The sequence below is a fragment of the Ursus arctos genome, chromosome X, assembly GCF_023065955.2.
Source record: "Ursus arctos isolate Adak ecotype North America chromosome X, UrsArc2.0, whole genome shotgun sequence".
NCBI lineage: Eukaryota > Metazoa > Chordata > Mammalia > Carnivora > Ursidae > Ursus > Ursus arctos.
Window position 1 is genome coordinate 97,387,936 of NC_079873.1, and position 16,548 is coordinate 97,404,483.

The 16,548-nt window shown below is 38.8% G+C and overlaps 1 protein-coding gene across 15 annotated transcripts in view; it reads left to right on the plus strand.

Moving 5' to 3' along the window:
- STAG2 (STAG2 cohesin complex component) overlaps nt 1–16,548 on the plus strand; it is a 130,028-nt gene that overhangs the window by 18,839 nt on the left and 94,641 nt on the right. The window contains exon 1 of one of the 15 annotated variants that reach the window (XM_057314219.1): nt 5,426–7,324. The exons of the other annotated variants lie outside the window; for them this stretch is intronic. The gene's annotated coding sequence lies outside the window, so the exon portion shown is untranslated. Of the gene's footprint in view, nt 1–5,425; nt 7,325–16,548 lie in introns of those variants that run through there. 15 annotated transcript variants of the gene reach the window in all.

A 16,548-nucleotide genomic window follows, 5' to 3' on the forward strand; every position in this document is an offset into this window, starting at 1 on the left:
TTTTCTCATGAATTGCCTTCAATTCCAGGAGGAGCATGTGCACTCAGCTCAGTTACATTCTGTGAAGCCTTTTATCTTTTAGTAGAGGTCTGCCTTCCAGCTTCTTCTTACTGTCTTAAGTTTCAGTCCCCTTGTTTTGCCTAAAGATTTGTTCATTGAACTTTTATAGTGTATTTGTAATGAGCATAGTGTGGAGGTAGATGTGAAGTAGGGAGGTTGCTTCAGACAGGAGGATTCCTAGCTTTGCTACTTATAAATCAGTAGGAAATAACATACATATAACATACGTGTATACAAATTTATACATATGTGTGTGTTTAAAAAACTGTCATGTATTGAAACTTGCAATGATTTTTAGTTAATATTTTGATAGCACATAACTCATTATTTTATGATGTCCTGGAGTGCATACCTCTTTCTTTGTTTCTACTTCTTGAAAAATTTCTTGGAGTAATTTATGTAGTTGAAACACAGTAGTGATAATATTGTACTGTGCTCTTGCATTTAAATAGTAGCTGATTTTGGAGAGAAAGAGATGAATTAGATTTTAGATACTTCAACCTTAAGCTGATATTATGCAACTGGAGTTCAACAGATAGAGGAGCAGGAGATATATGTTAGGGATTCCTGTGCGTAGAGTACCTTGGCTTTTAGAGGCGCAAACTTGTAAAAAGGATCAGAGGGTCAAGGGTGAAAACTCATTGTTGGACAAGAGGAAGAAGTAGGACCGTTGATAGAGAGTGGTCAGGGAGATAGGAGAAAATCTAGGAAAATGTAGAATAAAATCCATAAGTGTCTACATTTGAAAATAATCCAGATGGCAAGTTCTCTCCTTTGGGAGATGCTTTTAAATTGTACACAATATAAAAACTAGTTCCGATTATGTCGAGTTGAAATTATCTTTAAAGTTGTTGTAATCAGTGATTATCCTTATGTAGATTGTTTTCTTTGTGGCATCTCTTGGGAGTTGGGTTCTTGCACACCGGGTCCCAAGTTACCAAGAATAAGACTAAGCTGGGAAGGAGTCTAGGACAAGAAGGGAGGACATACCTGACTTACTACTTTCTAAAAAGTCAACTAAAAATTCATTGGAATTATTTTGTATGAAACGTTTATGTTACTGTGGATAATCAAAGAACCAATTGTATTTAAATATGTGTGTGGTATTAGTACATTGCAATTTGATGTCCTCTGCAAAGCAGCTATGATTATTATGATTGGATTTGTTGGAGTCTGTTTTGAAAAGGAAAACCTTTTTTTCTTTCTTCCCTCTGTACTTCTATGTGAAATAAAGTGTGTAGGTAACCACTTCAGTTTTCTTCAAGTTTTGTGGGAAAGTTATCTTGGGTAGAAATAATACCAGACATGAGTATCTTATAAAATTTTCTCACTTTCCTGCTACTTGGGATAATATTACAAAGAGAAATTATTGTTACCCATCTGGAAAACTACCCATAATTCTAATGCTTTCTTCATTCCAAAAATATTTATTTTTTAAATTTTGGTAAACGTAAAATTTTACCATTTTGAGTGTACAGTTCAGTGGCATTATTCCTTGTGCAAACATTACCACCATCCGTCTCCAGCATTGTTTCATCATCCTATAATGAAACTCTGTACCCATTAAACAACTTCCTATCTCACCTCTGCCCTCGAACAGTCCCTGATAAACCAGTGTTCTCCTTTGTGTCTATGTATTTGACTATTCTAGGTACCTCATAAAAGAGGAAGCATAGAATATATTTCCTTTTGTGACTGACTTATTTCACTTGACATAATGTTTTCAAGGTTCATCTATTTTGTAGGATGTGCCAGAATTTCCTTCCATGGCTGAATAATATTCTGTTGTATATATATAACACATTTTGTTCATCCATCCATGATGGACATTTGGGTTGCTTCCACCTTTTGGCTATTGTGAAGAATGCTGCTATGAATATGGGTGTGCAAATATCTTTTTGAGTCCCTGCTTTCAATTCTTTTGTGGAATACCCAGAAGTATAATTGCTCCACAAATATTTGAGTGTCTAGTATGTGGCAGGCACTGTACTAAGCACTGGAGATAAAGCAATGAACCCGTTCCCTGCCCTCAAAGAATTTAGTCTGCTGGTGATAAAAAATATTAAATAAGCAGTTACAGTTAAGTATGTTAAATGTTAAAAAGGGCAAGTACAGAGTGCCTTGTGTATGATTTATATGGTTGTAATGTATATATTGTTAGACGAATACAAAACAGCAGATGCTTTCCCATATTCCAGTATAATCCCCTGCAGCACCCCACTCCCTACACCACTGCATGGAAATCTTTTCTGCTTTTTTTCACATTTAAAAAGTTAATGCCTAGAATTTATTTTTGACCACGATGTGAGGTAGGGCTATTGTGATACTGTGATTTATAACAAGTACATATATTTGGTCTTTGATCCCATTCCTGGCACAAAGCTCCTAAAACCCTTTGAATTTCCTAAGTGTTGAGAGAGATTAAGGTGTCTTTAACTACGTTAACGAGGTTGCTTTTGGAAAGCACTTGAGGATGGGGCTGGTTGGTTGCCAGTGGTGCCAACCCTGTGAGGAGTGGGAGGAGGGGCTGGAGATGGGATCCAGTCACCAGTGGCCAATGATTTAATCCATCAAGTCTCTGTAATAAGGCCTCCATAAAGACACAAAAGAACAGAGTTCTGAGAGCTTTCAGGTTGGTGAACACCTGGAGATTGGGGGAGTGGTGAGCTCCGAGTGGGCAGGGAAACCTTGTGTCCTTTCTCTGTACCTTGCTTTATGTGCCTCTTCCATCTAGCTGTTCTGGGAATTATATGCTTTTATAATAAACTGGTACTCTAGTAAGTAAAAAGCTTCTCTGAGTTCTGTGAGCTGCTCTAGCAAATTAATTGAACCTGAGAAGAGGGTCTTAGGAGCATCTGATTTATAGCCAGTTAGGAACTACAGGTGATAACCTGAACTTGGAACTGTCCTCTGAAGTCCAGGGAGGCAGTCATGGCAGTCTCCAATCTGTAGCCCATTGTCAGAAGCACAGGTAACCTGGGTTTGCAACTGGTGGCAGAAGGTGGTGGTGGTGAGGGCAGTCTTGTTGGACTGAACCCTTAACCTGTGGAATCTGATACTATCTCGAGGTAGATAGTGTCAGAATTGAGTTGAATTGTAGGACACTCATCTGGTGACTGGAGAATTACTTGGTGCTCTTTGGGAAGAAAAACACATTGGAATTGGGCCTCAGAGCCAATTTATCTGTACATGTTTTTTTTCCAAGATTTTATTTATTTATTTGACACACAGAGAGAGACAGCCAGTGAGAGAGGGAACACAGGCAGGGGGAGTGGGAGAGGAAGAAGCAGGCTCCCAGCGGAGCAGGGAGCCTAATGCGGGGCTAGATCCCAGGATGCTGGGATCATGACCTGAGCCAAAGGCAGATGCTTAACGACTGAGCCACCGAGGTGCCCCTATACATATTTTTATCTTTTTTTTTTTTAAAGATTTTTTAAAATTTATTTGACAGAGAGAGAAACATCCAGTGAGAGAGGGAACACAGGCAGGGGGAATGGGAGAGGAAGAAGCAGGCTCCCAGCGGAGGCGCCTGATGTGGGGGCTCGATTCCAGGACTCTGGGATCATGCCCTGAGCTGAAGGCAGATGCTTAACGACTGAGCCACCCAGGCGCCCCCATACTTTTATTTTTTTAAAAAAATTACTTGAGTTATAGTTGACATACAATATTACATTTGTTTTAGGTGTACAACATAATGAACTTTTGCCTTTTTTTGTGCCATGCCATAAACTACCTAATAATTTTCTTGTACATTTGTGTGTCTCTTCCCCCTCTGTTTTAGATTGGAGGCGCTGCTTCTATGAGTAGTTTTGTGTTGTTTTTTTTTTTCCTAATTATGTCCAGCAGTGGGATAATGCTGTCAATCAGTATGAACTTTTTAAATCTCTAAGTCACTGAAGATTGAATGTTTTCCAGTAGGCTTGTACCCACCTAACAGTGCCACCGTAGCTGTGATGTACGGTAACTACATTATCCCTGCTTTGGAGATGTTATTTTAAGCAGTTTTGCCAGTGATATTGCAGATGCTTTTAATTTGTGTTTCTTTATTAGCTAGAAGGAACATTTCCTCTTATTTTTGAGCAAGGTATTTTGAGTGTGACAGACAACACTTAAGTTTAACCTGAGGGCCTTTTAATTATGAGTATATAATAGTTTTCTGGTTAATTACTGGTAGTGATGGTTTTTAGTATTAAGTAGATGTATCTAATTTTTTTAAATTGGATCTGTGCATTATTTTGTAATGTCTGTTCATTTTGTGTTTTTAGTTCATTTCAATATACAAGTAGCAGTTACTTAGGAAACCTGCAATAATCTATCCATCCTCTTGTCTAGCCCAGTGCTAAGTTGCATTCAGTGGACAGTTTGTAGATGAGATGTTTTGAAGTATTTTATAAACAGTATGAGAACCAGGGGGAAAAGCCCAGATTTTTTTTCTTACTGCAATGTGATCTTTTTAGCAATGAAACCTACAGTGAAATTAAATTTTTAGTAGTTCAGCCTGTTTCTTGATAGTAATGCTTATTTTTAGTTATGAGCAGGGGGGTAGATAAAGTAAAATTGGCTGTTAGACATTCTTTTTTAAAAAATTACATGATTAAAAAAATAATTACATGATTGCATTTATAGTTATGTCAGGTGGTAGTCCAGAGACTACTAGAGGAAGAAAGTCCATAGATTCCCTATTGAGATTTTGTCAGTGCCAAGGCATTGTGAAACCAATGGAAGAAGATACTCTTCTTTCTTTAGGATTTCTGAGAATGTTCTGGACTATCTAACTTTCAAGTAATTAAAGATGCACTGGTAACTTTAAAAAAAAAAAAGAGGAGCGCCTGGGTGGCACAGCGGTTAAGCGTCTGCCTTCGGCTCAGGGCGTGATCCCAGTGTTCTGGGATCGAGCCCCACATATCAGGCTCCTCTGCTAAGAGCCTGCTTCTTCCTCTCCCACTCCCCCTGCTTGTGTTCCCTCTCTCGCTGGCTGTCTCTATCTCTGTCGAATAAATAAATAAAGTCTTAAAAAAAAGAATTTATTTATTTATTTAGAGAGTGCAAGTGGGGGGAGGGATAAAAGAGGGAAAGGGAAAGAGAATCTGAGGCAGACTCTGCGCTAAGTGCAGAGAGCCCGACATGGGGCTCAATCCCAGGACCCTGGGATTATGACCTGAGCCAAAGGCAGACGCTTAACTGACTGAGCCACCCAGGTGCCCCAACTTTTTTTTTTTTTTTAAAGTAAACACTATGCCCAATATGGGGCTTGAACCCAGGACCCCTGAGATCAAGAGTTGCATGCTCTACTGACTGAGCCAGCCAGGCACCCCTGCACTAGCAGCTTTGTAGTGAAACAGTTTTAAGGTCTGGGGGGAGAAGGTGGGGCAAGTGGAAATATAGAATATTTAATTTTCAAACATTCTATAGATTGATTTACTTTAGTTAGGAGCATAAATTGTATTTATAGCTTTAGTTAAAATGATCATACATGTACATGTTACAGTATGTTTAAATGTAGTGAATGGAGCCCTGCTCCCCTCTTACCACAATCACCTTGTTTTATTTTCATAGTAGCTTTTACCACTGCTTGGTATTTTCTTTCTTTCTGGTCTCTCTTTCCCCTGCTAGAATTTAAGCACCATGGGAGCAGGGGCTTTGTGGTTTAGTGCCGTAACCTTGGTGGCTCTGACAGTGCCTGGTGCCTAGTAGGTACTCAAATATTTGTTGAATGAATGACTTATTTAGTAGTTTATCTGGATATTTGGGGTGTCTGTCTGGCTCAGTTGGTAGAGCATGAGACGCTTGATCTCAGGGTCGTGAGTTTGAGCCCCACATTGTGTGTGGAGCCTACTTAAAAAAAATAATAGTAATTTTTCTGGACACTAATGAATTATTTAGGAATAAATTCAGTTTTAGTTGTGAATGAACTAAACTTCTGAACTTTTATTTTTTATTTTTAAAGGTTTTATGTATGTATTTGACAGAGCGAGAGAGGGAACACAAGCTGGGGGAGTGGGAGAGGGAAATGCAGGCTCCCTGCTGAGCCAGGAGCCAGATGTGGGACTAGATCCGAGGACACTGGGGAGGACACTGGGATCGTGACCTGAGTGGAAGGCAGACGCTTAATGACTGAACCACCCAGGCGCCCCTAAACTTCTGAACTTTTAGAAATCACTCAGGGTTTTTTGCTTTTATTTAAATCGTTTTGAGAAGTGGAAGAAGTTTTGAGATCTGAGGGGCTTGTCAATATTACTATAGAATACAAAAAATTAGAGGTAAGGCTAAAGAAGACACCAGTCTGCAAAAAGTTCATTAAATAAATCTTGTGCTATATGTGACTATGTCTGAGCTCATTATCTGAGTTATGACTATTAGCCTATTTTTTTCTGATCATTTTTATCTTCACAAGTTAAGACAAGCTTTTTCTCTTAAGCATCTGATTTGGTGTATTTCCAAACTTAGTTTCTTTTGCAAGTTGCAGAAAAGAAACCTGAAGCTGGTGAGAAAAGAGTACTTAGAAACTATATTGCTTTTTTGCCACCATCTTATAGGAGGATTGGGGGAGGGGAAGTAAGTTTGCTTGCACTGTAGTTTCCAGTGTTGAACATACTACCTAATATTAAATTCCAAATGTGCTGCTCATTATGTGTGTTAATCAAGTGTAACAGTAGTGAGGATTCCACCATAGTTTTAGTGCATTGTAGAGTTCACATAGCACTTTCACTTTGTCCTCATAATAATCTTTTAGGGGGATGGCAGTCTTGTGGTATTTAGGCAGTTTTACAAAGGAGTTAGCCTTTCGGAGGTGTTCAAGGTCACACAACTAAATTTGGTAAAATAAACTCTAGAACATGCATCTTTGTTTCTTGGTTCTGTGTTCCTTAGAAATGTAGAATTTTAGATCAGAAAGAAGGTTTAAGGACTCTTAATCTCATATATCTAAGTTATGAAGTAATTTAACATTACAGTGCTAATGCACTAGGATTGTAATCTAGCTCTTCTCAGATTGGTTCCATACGGTTTCTAATCTTCTAGGTCTTTGATCTTGGAAATGTATATGCTACTGAATGAATTGCCTGGCTGGTAACAAAGGTATTTGGGTTTTTTTTTTTTTAAGATTTTATTTATTTATTTGACACAGAGAACACAAGTAGGGGGAGCAGCAGACCATGGAGAGGGAGAAGTGCACCCCCCCAGCAGGGATCTCAATCCCAGGACTCTGGGATCATGACCTGAGCCGAAGGCAGACGCTTAAGGACTGAGCCACCCGGGTGCCCCGGTATTTGGGTTTCTTAGTAGTTTTCTGGTTCATGTGTTTACTTGTAATGGTGAATAGCTTCCCGAAATAATTTGTATGTATTTTGAGGCATCTTAGGATAGTGGAAAGAACATAAGCCTTAGAGCCACGCAAATTTAGGTTGGAATCTTATACCTCCTTTTCTCAACTGTGTTACCTTGTGGAAATTACCTAACTTCTTTGTTTTCCCATCTGTAAAATGGGCAGGATATTACCTACCTTAAAATAATTAAAGATAGTGTAATATGTTAAATTTTCTGACACATGGAATGTGCTCAATAATGTTAATATTATTTTACAAAATGTCACCTATGAAACTCACTTTTTGCAATACAGAAAGGAACAACTAAGATGAAAACAAATTTTGGGGCTCCTGGCTGGTTCAGTTGGGAGAACATGTGGTGCTTGATCTTGGGGTTGTGGGGTCAAGCCCCACGTTGGGTATAGAGATTACTTAAATAAATAAAACTTAAAAATAGGAGAAAGCATTTGTAGCAAATATGACCAAAGATTTTATGTTACTTAGCATTCATGCAAATTGATACAAACAACTATTCTGATCTTAAATGTTAGTGGACTTGAAGGTTTTAATAATATTACTACCACTTACTGAGTTTTACTAAGTGCCAGACACTAAGTGAAGTGCTTGACAGGTGTCATTTTAAGTCCTTAGGCAGTAACCATGCAAAGAATAGGTGCATATTTCCCATTTTACAAATATCCAAAAATTGTAGAAATGTACCTTATCTCTAATCAAGAGCCCTAAAATAAACGTTGATCTACTTGGATCTAATAATGAGGAAATCGGGAATAATTCAACATAAAATCTATGTACAGGAAGCAGTGTTAGTTAAATATTGGGGTCAGTTTTAATGTCTAACAACAAATAAGTAGGTTATGGTACATCATCTCTGGTGGAATTTCATGAAACCCTTAGGAGTTTTTATTATGAATATTACAGAAATGGTAGAAATGCATATACCAATGAAAAATTATGCACTATTATCCATTCTGTGTTTATAGTTTTAAAGATACTTATTTATTTTAGAGTTTAGAGAGAGTGAGCAGGTGAGCAGGGGGAGGGGCAGAGGGAGAGAAGCAGATTCTCCCAACTCGGGGGTCGATCCCACGACCCTGAGATCATGACCTGAGCTGAAATCAAGAGTTGGATGCTCAACCGACTGACCCATCCAGGCGCCCCTAGTTATGTGTTTATATTTTTGAAAAAATTTACACTTAGGCATTCAGGCACACATATATAGACAAAGCATGGGAAGAAAAATGAAAATAAGTGATTTATTTGGGTAATAGATGCTTTGTGATTGTTCTGAGTTTCTTAAAGGTTTTGTGTGTAATTTTGTGGAAACCAAGGTCATAAGCTTCCTGTTTAGTGTGCCTTGAAGAGCATTGCCCTTAAAATATTCAGGGGGTTTGACCTAGATGACATGGTCCAGTATTTTGTATCTTATACTTTGAGGGGACTTTAATATTCTCAATTACTGCCTTTTTACTTTATTCTTCCAATGGACTCTCAGCACACATTGTCAGTCAACCTATAGCATTTTACCGTGGAATTTTAGTACTCTTCTTGTTCTTGAAAATTATAGCCACAATAAGTAGACCTATATTATATAACCATTTTTTCCCTTAATGAATTTGAGAATCTTCAACTTCTTGGTGCCATGAAAGAAGCATGCTTTAAGCCCCAGATATATGTCCCAATGCAATATTATGAGGGAAACCACCTACTGTAATCTTCTATGCCCATTGCTTTTTGTGTAGCTTGTCAATCAGCAAAGCAAATACTTTACTGCCCTCTGCCTTTCAAATTACTTCATACATTTTATGGTTGATATATTTTATGGTATTTGTGTTCTTTTCTGTTTCATTGCTTCCATAAAAAAGACTGGTTGAGGTGTAGTTTTGATTCCTTCTCCTTTTCCATTCATCTGTGAGTACTACAAGACACAGTGCACCATTGATTCTTGTATTTCTCATTTATATACTGATTTTAAAATAAGCTTGTTAGAATTTGCCTGTGTAAATAATATGATGGTTTTGGTGGTATGAAAACTTACCAGGATACTTTTTCAGTTGTTCCGAGTTGTGTTCCAGTTAAGGGTATTGTTAAATTGATATCCCCCACCGTCGCCACCGTGTGTGTGTGTGTGTGTGTGTGTGTGTGTGTGCGCGCGCGCGCGTGTGTGTGCGTGTGTGTGTGCGCGCGCGCTCTTGTACACACTCCTCCGTCTGATTTGTTTTTAAAAAAATTTTTTTTAAAGTTGATTTACCCATTTGAGAGGGAGAGACTGCTAATGTGCCGCATGCGCGTGTTGGTGGGTGGAGAGGGAAAGGGTCGAGGGAGAGAATCTCCAAGCTGACTGACTCCCTGCTGAGTGTGGAGCAGGGCTAGATCCCACAGCCCAGGAGGTCATGACCTCAGCCAAAATCAAGAGTTGGGTGCTCAGCCGACTTAGCCACCCAGGCACTCTGATTTGTTTTAAACTGATATTCAGGGAACATGTCTGCAAGTGAAACCATTGAGAGTTCTCTGTATTCTTTGGAATGTTCACCTTTCTTACGTATTTTACACAAACATTGTCTGGAAGACTTACAGGTTCTATAGCATGGTTTTCATGTCTTCAGAGGATTTAAAAAATGTTTAGAGCAAACTACTTTGAAAGAAGGCATAACTGTATTATTACTTGTATAAAAATAATGATCTCTGCCCTTGATAAAAATTCAGTACAGAAGGGGTGTAATGTGAAAAATTCCAATCCCTCCTTTCCCAGTTTCAGAAGTAACCACTGCTAATAGTTTCTTTGTATCTTTCTAGAAATTTTGCAAGCATAAACAAATTGTATCATATTTATATGTATTGGTGTGTGGGATGCCTGGCTGGCTCAACTGGTGGAGCATGCGACTCTTGATCTCAGGGTTGTGAGTTCGAGCCCCACATTGGGTGTAGAGATTACTTAAAAATAAACTCTTAAAAAAAAAAAAGCTTAGGTGTGCCTGGGTGGCTTAGTTGGTTAAACGTCCAACTTTTGATTTCTGCTTAGGTCATGATCTCAGGGTTGTGAGATTGAGCCCTGCTTCATAGGGCCCATACCCAGTGGGAAGTCTGCTTGAGATGAACCTCTCCCTCTGTCCCTCCCCCATTCTCATGAATGTGCACAAGCACTCTCTCACACTCTCTCTCAAATAAATAAATCTTTATAGAATTTTTTTAAAAAGCTTATATGTATTGGTCTGTAATTTGTTCTTTCCACTTGATGACACTGTCCTACATTTTAAATGCCAGCACATTTTTTAGCAGCAAATACTTCATATTTATGAATCTAATTATCCCCCATAGCTCTTAAAAATGTAGATTTTTTTCTGGAAATACATGTAATTTAGTGTTTTTTCTTCCAGAAAAAATGGTATTATATTATTCTTTATACTAAGTTAGCCTAGACAATTTCTGTTGTGTGGGAAGTTCATGGGGAAGTGATTTAGGGCATACTTTATGTCAAAAAACTTTATATATGTATTAGGATGGTGTCTGTTCAGAGTGATGTGTATAAGATGCAGTTTTTGGGGCGCCTGGGTGGCACAGCGGTTAAGCGTCTGCCTTCGGCTCAGGGCGTGATCCCAGCGTTGTGGGATCAAGCCCCACATCGGGCTCCTCCGCTGTGAGCCTGCTTCTTCCTCTCCCACTCCCGCTGCTTGTGTTCCCTCTCTCGCTGGCTGTCTCTATCTCTGTCAAATAAATAAATAAAATCTTTAAAAAAAAAAAAAGATGCAGTTTTTGTCCTCAAAGAGTCCACAGTCTTAATACAGAACATAGCTAAGGAAACAAAAGCATTAAAATACTGGATCATTATTGTGATGATGGAAACTTATGTAAAGTACAAGGAATAGAAGGAGGTAGTGATTTTCTGAGAGACTAAAGGGAGTTTTGCTTAGAAGGGGTGAGTAGTGATTGAGATTCAGTAGAAGTTTATCAGGGCATTCCAAACCAACCAACCTACTCCCTCTCTCCCTCTTGCTCATATGTTGTAGTAGCATCCAACTGCTCTTAGTTCTCTTAACATACCACGCTGTGTGATGCCTACATGTTCCTTTGCTTGAGCTTTCTAATGCCTGGAATATTCCTGTACCCACTTGCCAGCATAACTGTATATGTCTTTCCAGATTTAGATTGGGGTCACATGGAAACCATATCTAAGCTCCTCTTTCTCAGTTAAGAGCCACTGCTCTGTGCCCTGGGGCTTCCTATGCATATTTAATAATGCCAGTGTACTTTCACTGTACTCAGTTGTGTAATTGCTTGTGTGACACCTTCACTGTACTGTGAGCTAATTTGAGGAGGGTGACTGTGTTTTATTCATTTCCCCCAATATTTTATTATGAAAAATTCACAACATATGTAATTGTACAGTGACCACCCGCATATCCATCACCTAGAGTCTATCTTTAACATTTTGCTATACTTGCTTTGTCAAATATCCATCCATCTAGCCGTTGTTCCCTTCTATCCATCGTTGTTGACTTTTTTTTTTTTTTTTTGCGTTTCAGAATAAGTTGCAGACATTAGTACCTTTCCTAAAGACGTCAGCATTGTGGTCATTAAATGGAGTTCATGTTTTATTCATCTTCATCCTTTTTTTACATTTTGAAAATTGTGCGTGTTATTTTTTATCAGGTATATCACAGTGCTGGTATAGGGGTGCTTAGTATTTGAATTGAAATCCTTTATTTTGTGCACTTAACTGTAAGTGTATTGCACTTGTAAGGAGCGATTCATTAAGGGGTGGAGTCTAGAGAATGTCATAGAACAGGAGTAATTATTATCATTATTAGAATAATTTGTTGTTTAAAGGATGAAATAAATGCTAGGTAAACAGAAAAGGGTAGTTAGGCAATAGATTTGGGGATAGGGTGGGAGGAATAGCTAGATTGAGAGGATACCAGGAACTGATGTTAGAAGCTAGGGTTTTTATTGGGCTTTAAAGAACGGTTCTAGGTTTGAGGAGAAGGGGGTAGTTACAGCTACAGGCTGGAGAAACCATACCTTTTGTGGAATAATGAGACAAGAATTGCAATTGGAGCCATAGGTTCAATTTCATTAATAAGAATGTTAGTTTTTGGTTGTTGCAGAATCGCCTCAGGATTGGGAAGTGGCTTGGTGGTGTTAAAATATGACAAGTGCTAAAAGAGGTTATCTTGTATTTTTCTTAAACTCACAGTTTAAAAAATAAACTTTATCTGATACTTGTTTTCAGTTAAGCAAACTTTTGTCTTGGGTTATTCATACTTTCTAGAAAGTAGCAGCTCCTGGTGTTTCTGTAGAGTGTAAAAATTGGAAAGAGGAAGAAGATTCCAGTGGCAAATTGGAAGTCCATATGGAATAAAGTTCCTGGAGATTTGCAATCTTAGTTAACCTAAACTTGGGCAATACCTTCTAGAAAAGACCCATTTCCTTTTTGTGGAAAGAAGAATGGTATCGTGACCATTGGTGGCTTAGACTCTGGGAAGCTTCTTAAGGACATTTTGGGGAAATGCATTGAGCTGTGGGTTTCTGGTATTTGAGTGAATAAGGTTCAGATGATTAAGTGGCCCAAGGCTGGGAAGGGGAAGTGTGTTCGCTTCTCTTCCCAGCTACTCATGCCTTCTTTGCCTCTAACACTGGGTCATTCTGTGTATCAGAGGTTGCAGATTCTATGGCTTACAGCAGCTTTTCTTAAAATGTGGTATGGACCCACCTATGTAAGGGATTTATGAATAATACAGATATCTGAGCCTTTTATACAGATTACTGAAGAAGCCCTAGGTGTGGGTCCTGTGACATTGCATTTTAATAAGCGTTTTAGAGACACCTGGGTGGCTCAGTTGGCATCTGCCTTCAGCTCTGGGATGAGTCCCGTGTCAGGCTCCTTGCTCAGTGGGGAACCTGCTTCTCCCTCTGCCTGCCGCTCCCCCACTTGTGCTCTCTCTCTCTCACATATACATAAATAAAATCTTTTAAAAAATAAGCATTTTATATGATTCTTATGCAGTTGGAATTTAAGTGAACCACGGTTTTACACGTAGACTTTTCCATTATTTATTTTTTAAGTGATCAACTGCAGGTATTATGGTGGAGCTACTGCTCCCCCTCAGAAAAGCACAATTAAAGGCAGCAAATGCCTGTTCACTTTATAATGAGATTGATGGTAAAATGCAGCTGTTGGGGATTTTCTGCTGCTCAAGATTTTGCTAGAGATCATTTTGTGTACACAGTTGTAAGGAAACAGTGTTTTTAGTGCATGTATTGAACAAGGTATGTAAGATATTTCAGGGTTTTTTCTGTGTAATCGTTTTAGATATTTAAATACAGAGGAAGGAAACCCAACACCTCTTATATTTGAAGTGGGCTGATTCAGAAGACTTTAAGAGCATAATCTCATTTATGTTCTAAAGAGATGGTATGTGGATTAGCCTAACAAGATACCCATCTATTTGTGAAGCAAATATGCAGAAGACAGGTTCAAGCCCAGATTTTTGCCTCCACTACCTGTGTGACCTTGGGCAAAACTCTTAACCTTTAAAAAAATTCAGTGTTCATCAGTGTTCAGTGGAAGTTGATGATGTGTTGTAGAAACCATTTTATGACATTACTTAAGTATTTTGATAAGACTTCTGGTTTTACCATGATGTAGGGGCATTTGTCTTTTTGGGTATGATACAGAAATGAGGTGAACAGAAAACCCTTTGTGAACTTTTTAAAAAGCATATTGGAGAGAGAGAAAATGTGCAGATTATAAAAAATATGTAAGGGGGGTAGGTAGTGCATCAGAGAATCATGGAGAGTAATGAGCTATCTCAAGAGGAGATGGCTGATCTCAAATCTCAAGTGCAAAAGATAATATCCTTTGTATGTGGCAATGGGAGCAGATAAAGAGGTGAGCAGACCAGAAGATAAAGCCTTGGTGGACAAGGTTTAGTCAGACTAGGAGAGATGATAGGGGCTGTATGTAACAACTGTTCTATCGCACAAGGACGCCATTTTAGCAGGATGTGATCTGTCTTTGTGGAAGCAGTGGAGAGAATCTGTTTTATCAAGCTTGAAAGACTATCCTAACACTTAAAGAGCTTTTTGAAGTTGGCAGGAAAGAGATCATCAACCTGTTTGGAAAATGGGCAGATGATATGAATAGAGGGTTTATGGAAAATACAATAAGAATGGCTCTTAGGGGCACCTGGGTGGCTCAGTCGTTAAGCGTCTGCCTTCAGCTCAGGGCGTGATCCCGGCGTTCTGGGATCGGCCCCACATCAGGCTCCTCTGCTGGGAGCCTGCTTCTTCCTCTCCCACTCCCCCTGCTTGTGTTCCCTCTCTCACTGGCTGTCTCTGTCAAATAAATAAATAAAATCTTAAAAAAAAAGAATGGCTCTTAAATGAACATAAGAAAATTAGAGAAGTGCAAATTAAAACTACAAGTACCCCTTTTTAGCCAGACCTATTTGGTTCCTGATTTTCATTAGTCAGAGTTCAGATAATGATGAATACTGCATTATCCAAACCTTTTGGTTTATCAATTTTGAGTAACAGGATTTATTGAAATTGTTTTGATTTCTAAGTTTGTGAAGTGGAACCTCATTTAAGGAGATTCTCCTGTACCCTGAATTTTTCACAGTAGCAAAAATTTGAAAGTCTTTTTTTTTTAATCTTTAAAAACAAATTTATTATTTGAGAAAGATAGAGGGTGTGTGTGCACGTGGTGGAGTAGGGGCAGGGGTGGGGGAGAGGGACAAGCAGACTGTGCTGACTGATTAGCTGAGGAACCAACACAGGGGTCTGTCTCATGATGCTGAGCTCACCATATAAGCTGAAACCAAGAGTGGGACACTTAACTGACTGTACCACTAGGCGCCCCCAAAATTCAGAAGTCTGTTGACAGTGCTGTTAGTGAATGTGCAGAAACAGACCCACACATTGGTTGCTGGTGGAAGTACAGATTGATATAACCTTTGTCTAGGGAGGCCAATTTTGGTATTATCTGTTAAGATTACAAATGCTTATGGCCTTGAGATAAAATCTTTAATTGTGTCCATTGGTATGAGGTACAGTTATGTGTTGATTAAAATGACCAGAGCAATGTTGAATTAACTATTGTTCAAGTGGCTAAAGCATAGTTTTGGGGTTCCAGTGTTGATGTTGGAGAAATTAATTAGCATTTTGAGTGGAGTGGTAGTGGGGACAGCACTGATAGGCACAGATTTAAATTTTTTTAAAGCATTTTTTTTAAAGATTTTATTTATTTGACAGACAGCCAACGAGAGAGGGAACACAAGCAGGGGGAGTGGGAGAGGAAGAAGCAGGCTCTCAGCAGAGGAGCCTGATGTGGGGCTCGATCCCAGAACGCTGGGATCACGCCTTGAGCTAAAGGCAGACACTTAATGACTGCGCCACCCAGGCGCCCCTAAATTTTTTTATTAAGATATAATTTACGTAAAGTCCAGTTCACTCTTTTTAGTGTACAGTTCTGTGAGTTTTGGCATATGTATATAGTTTTATAAACATCTTCACAATCAAGGTATATTACAGTTCGAGTACCTCCACCCCCAAATCTCCCCAATAATCCTTGGTGTAGTCAGTCTTTCTTCCCAGCCTGAGCCCCTGGCAAGCACTGATCTGTTTTATGTCTGTAGGTTTTTTTTTTGTTTTTTTTTTTTTTGCCTTTTCTAGACTGTATTGTAAATGGAATCCTACAATAAGTAGTTTATTGAGCCTGGCTCCTTTCACTTAGCATAATGCATTTGAGATTCAGCTGAGTCATGTGTATCAGAAGTTTGTTCCTTTTTATTATTGGGTAGTATTCCATTGTATGGGTGTAATGTAATTTGCTTATCTGTTCACCAGTTGAAGGATGTTTGGATTGTTTTTTAACTTATAGTGATCACAAGAAAAGCCACGTAGAAGTTTTATACTTTTAGGTTTTTACATTGAGTCTAGCATTCATTTTGAGTTAATTTTTGCATTTGTTATGAGGTATGGATTAAGTAACCTTTTTTGGCACATGGGTATCCAGCCCTTTGAAAAGGACTGTGTTTCTTCATTGAAATGCCTTGGCACATTTGTCGAAAACCGAGTGACCATGTGTATGTGGGTCTACTTCAGGTTTCTAGTTCTCTTGGTTTGTCTTGATCACCATTTGTACTGTCTTGATTACTATAGCTTT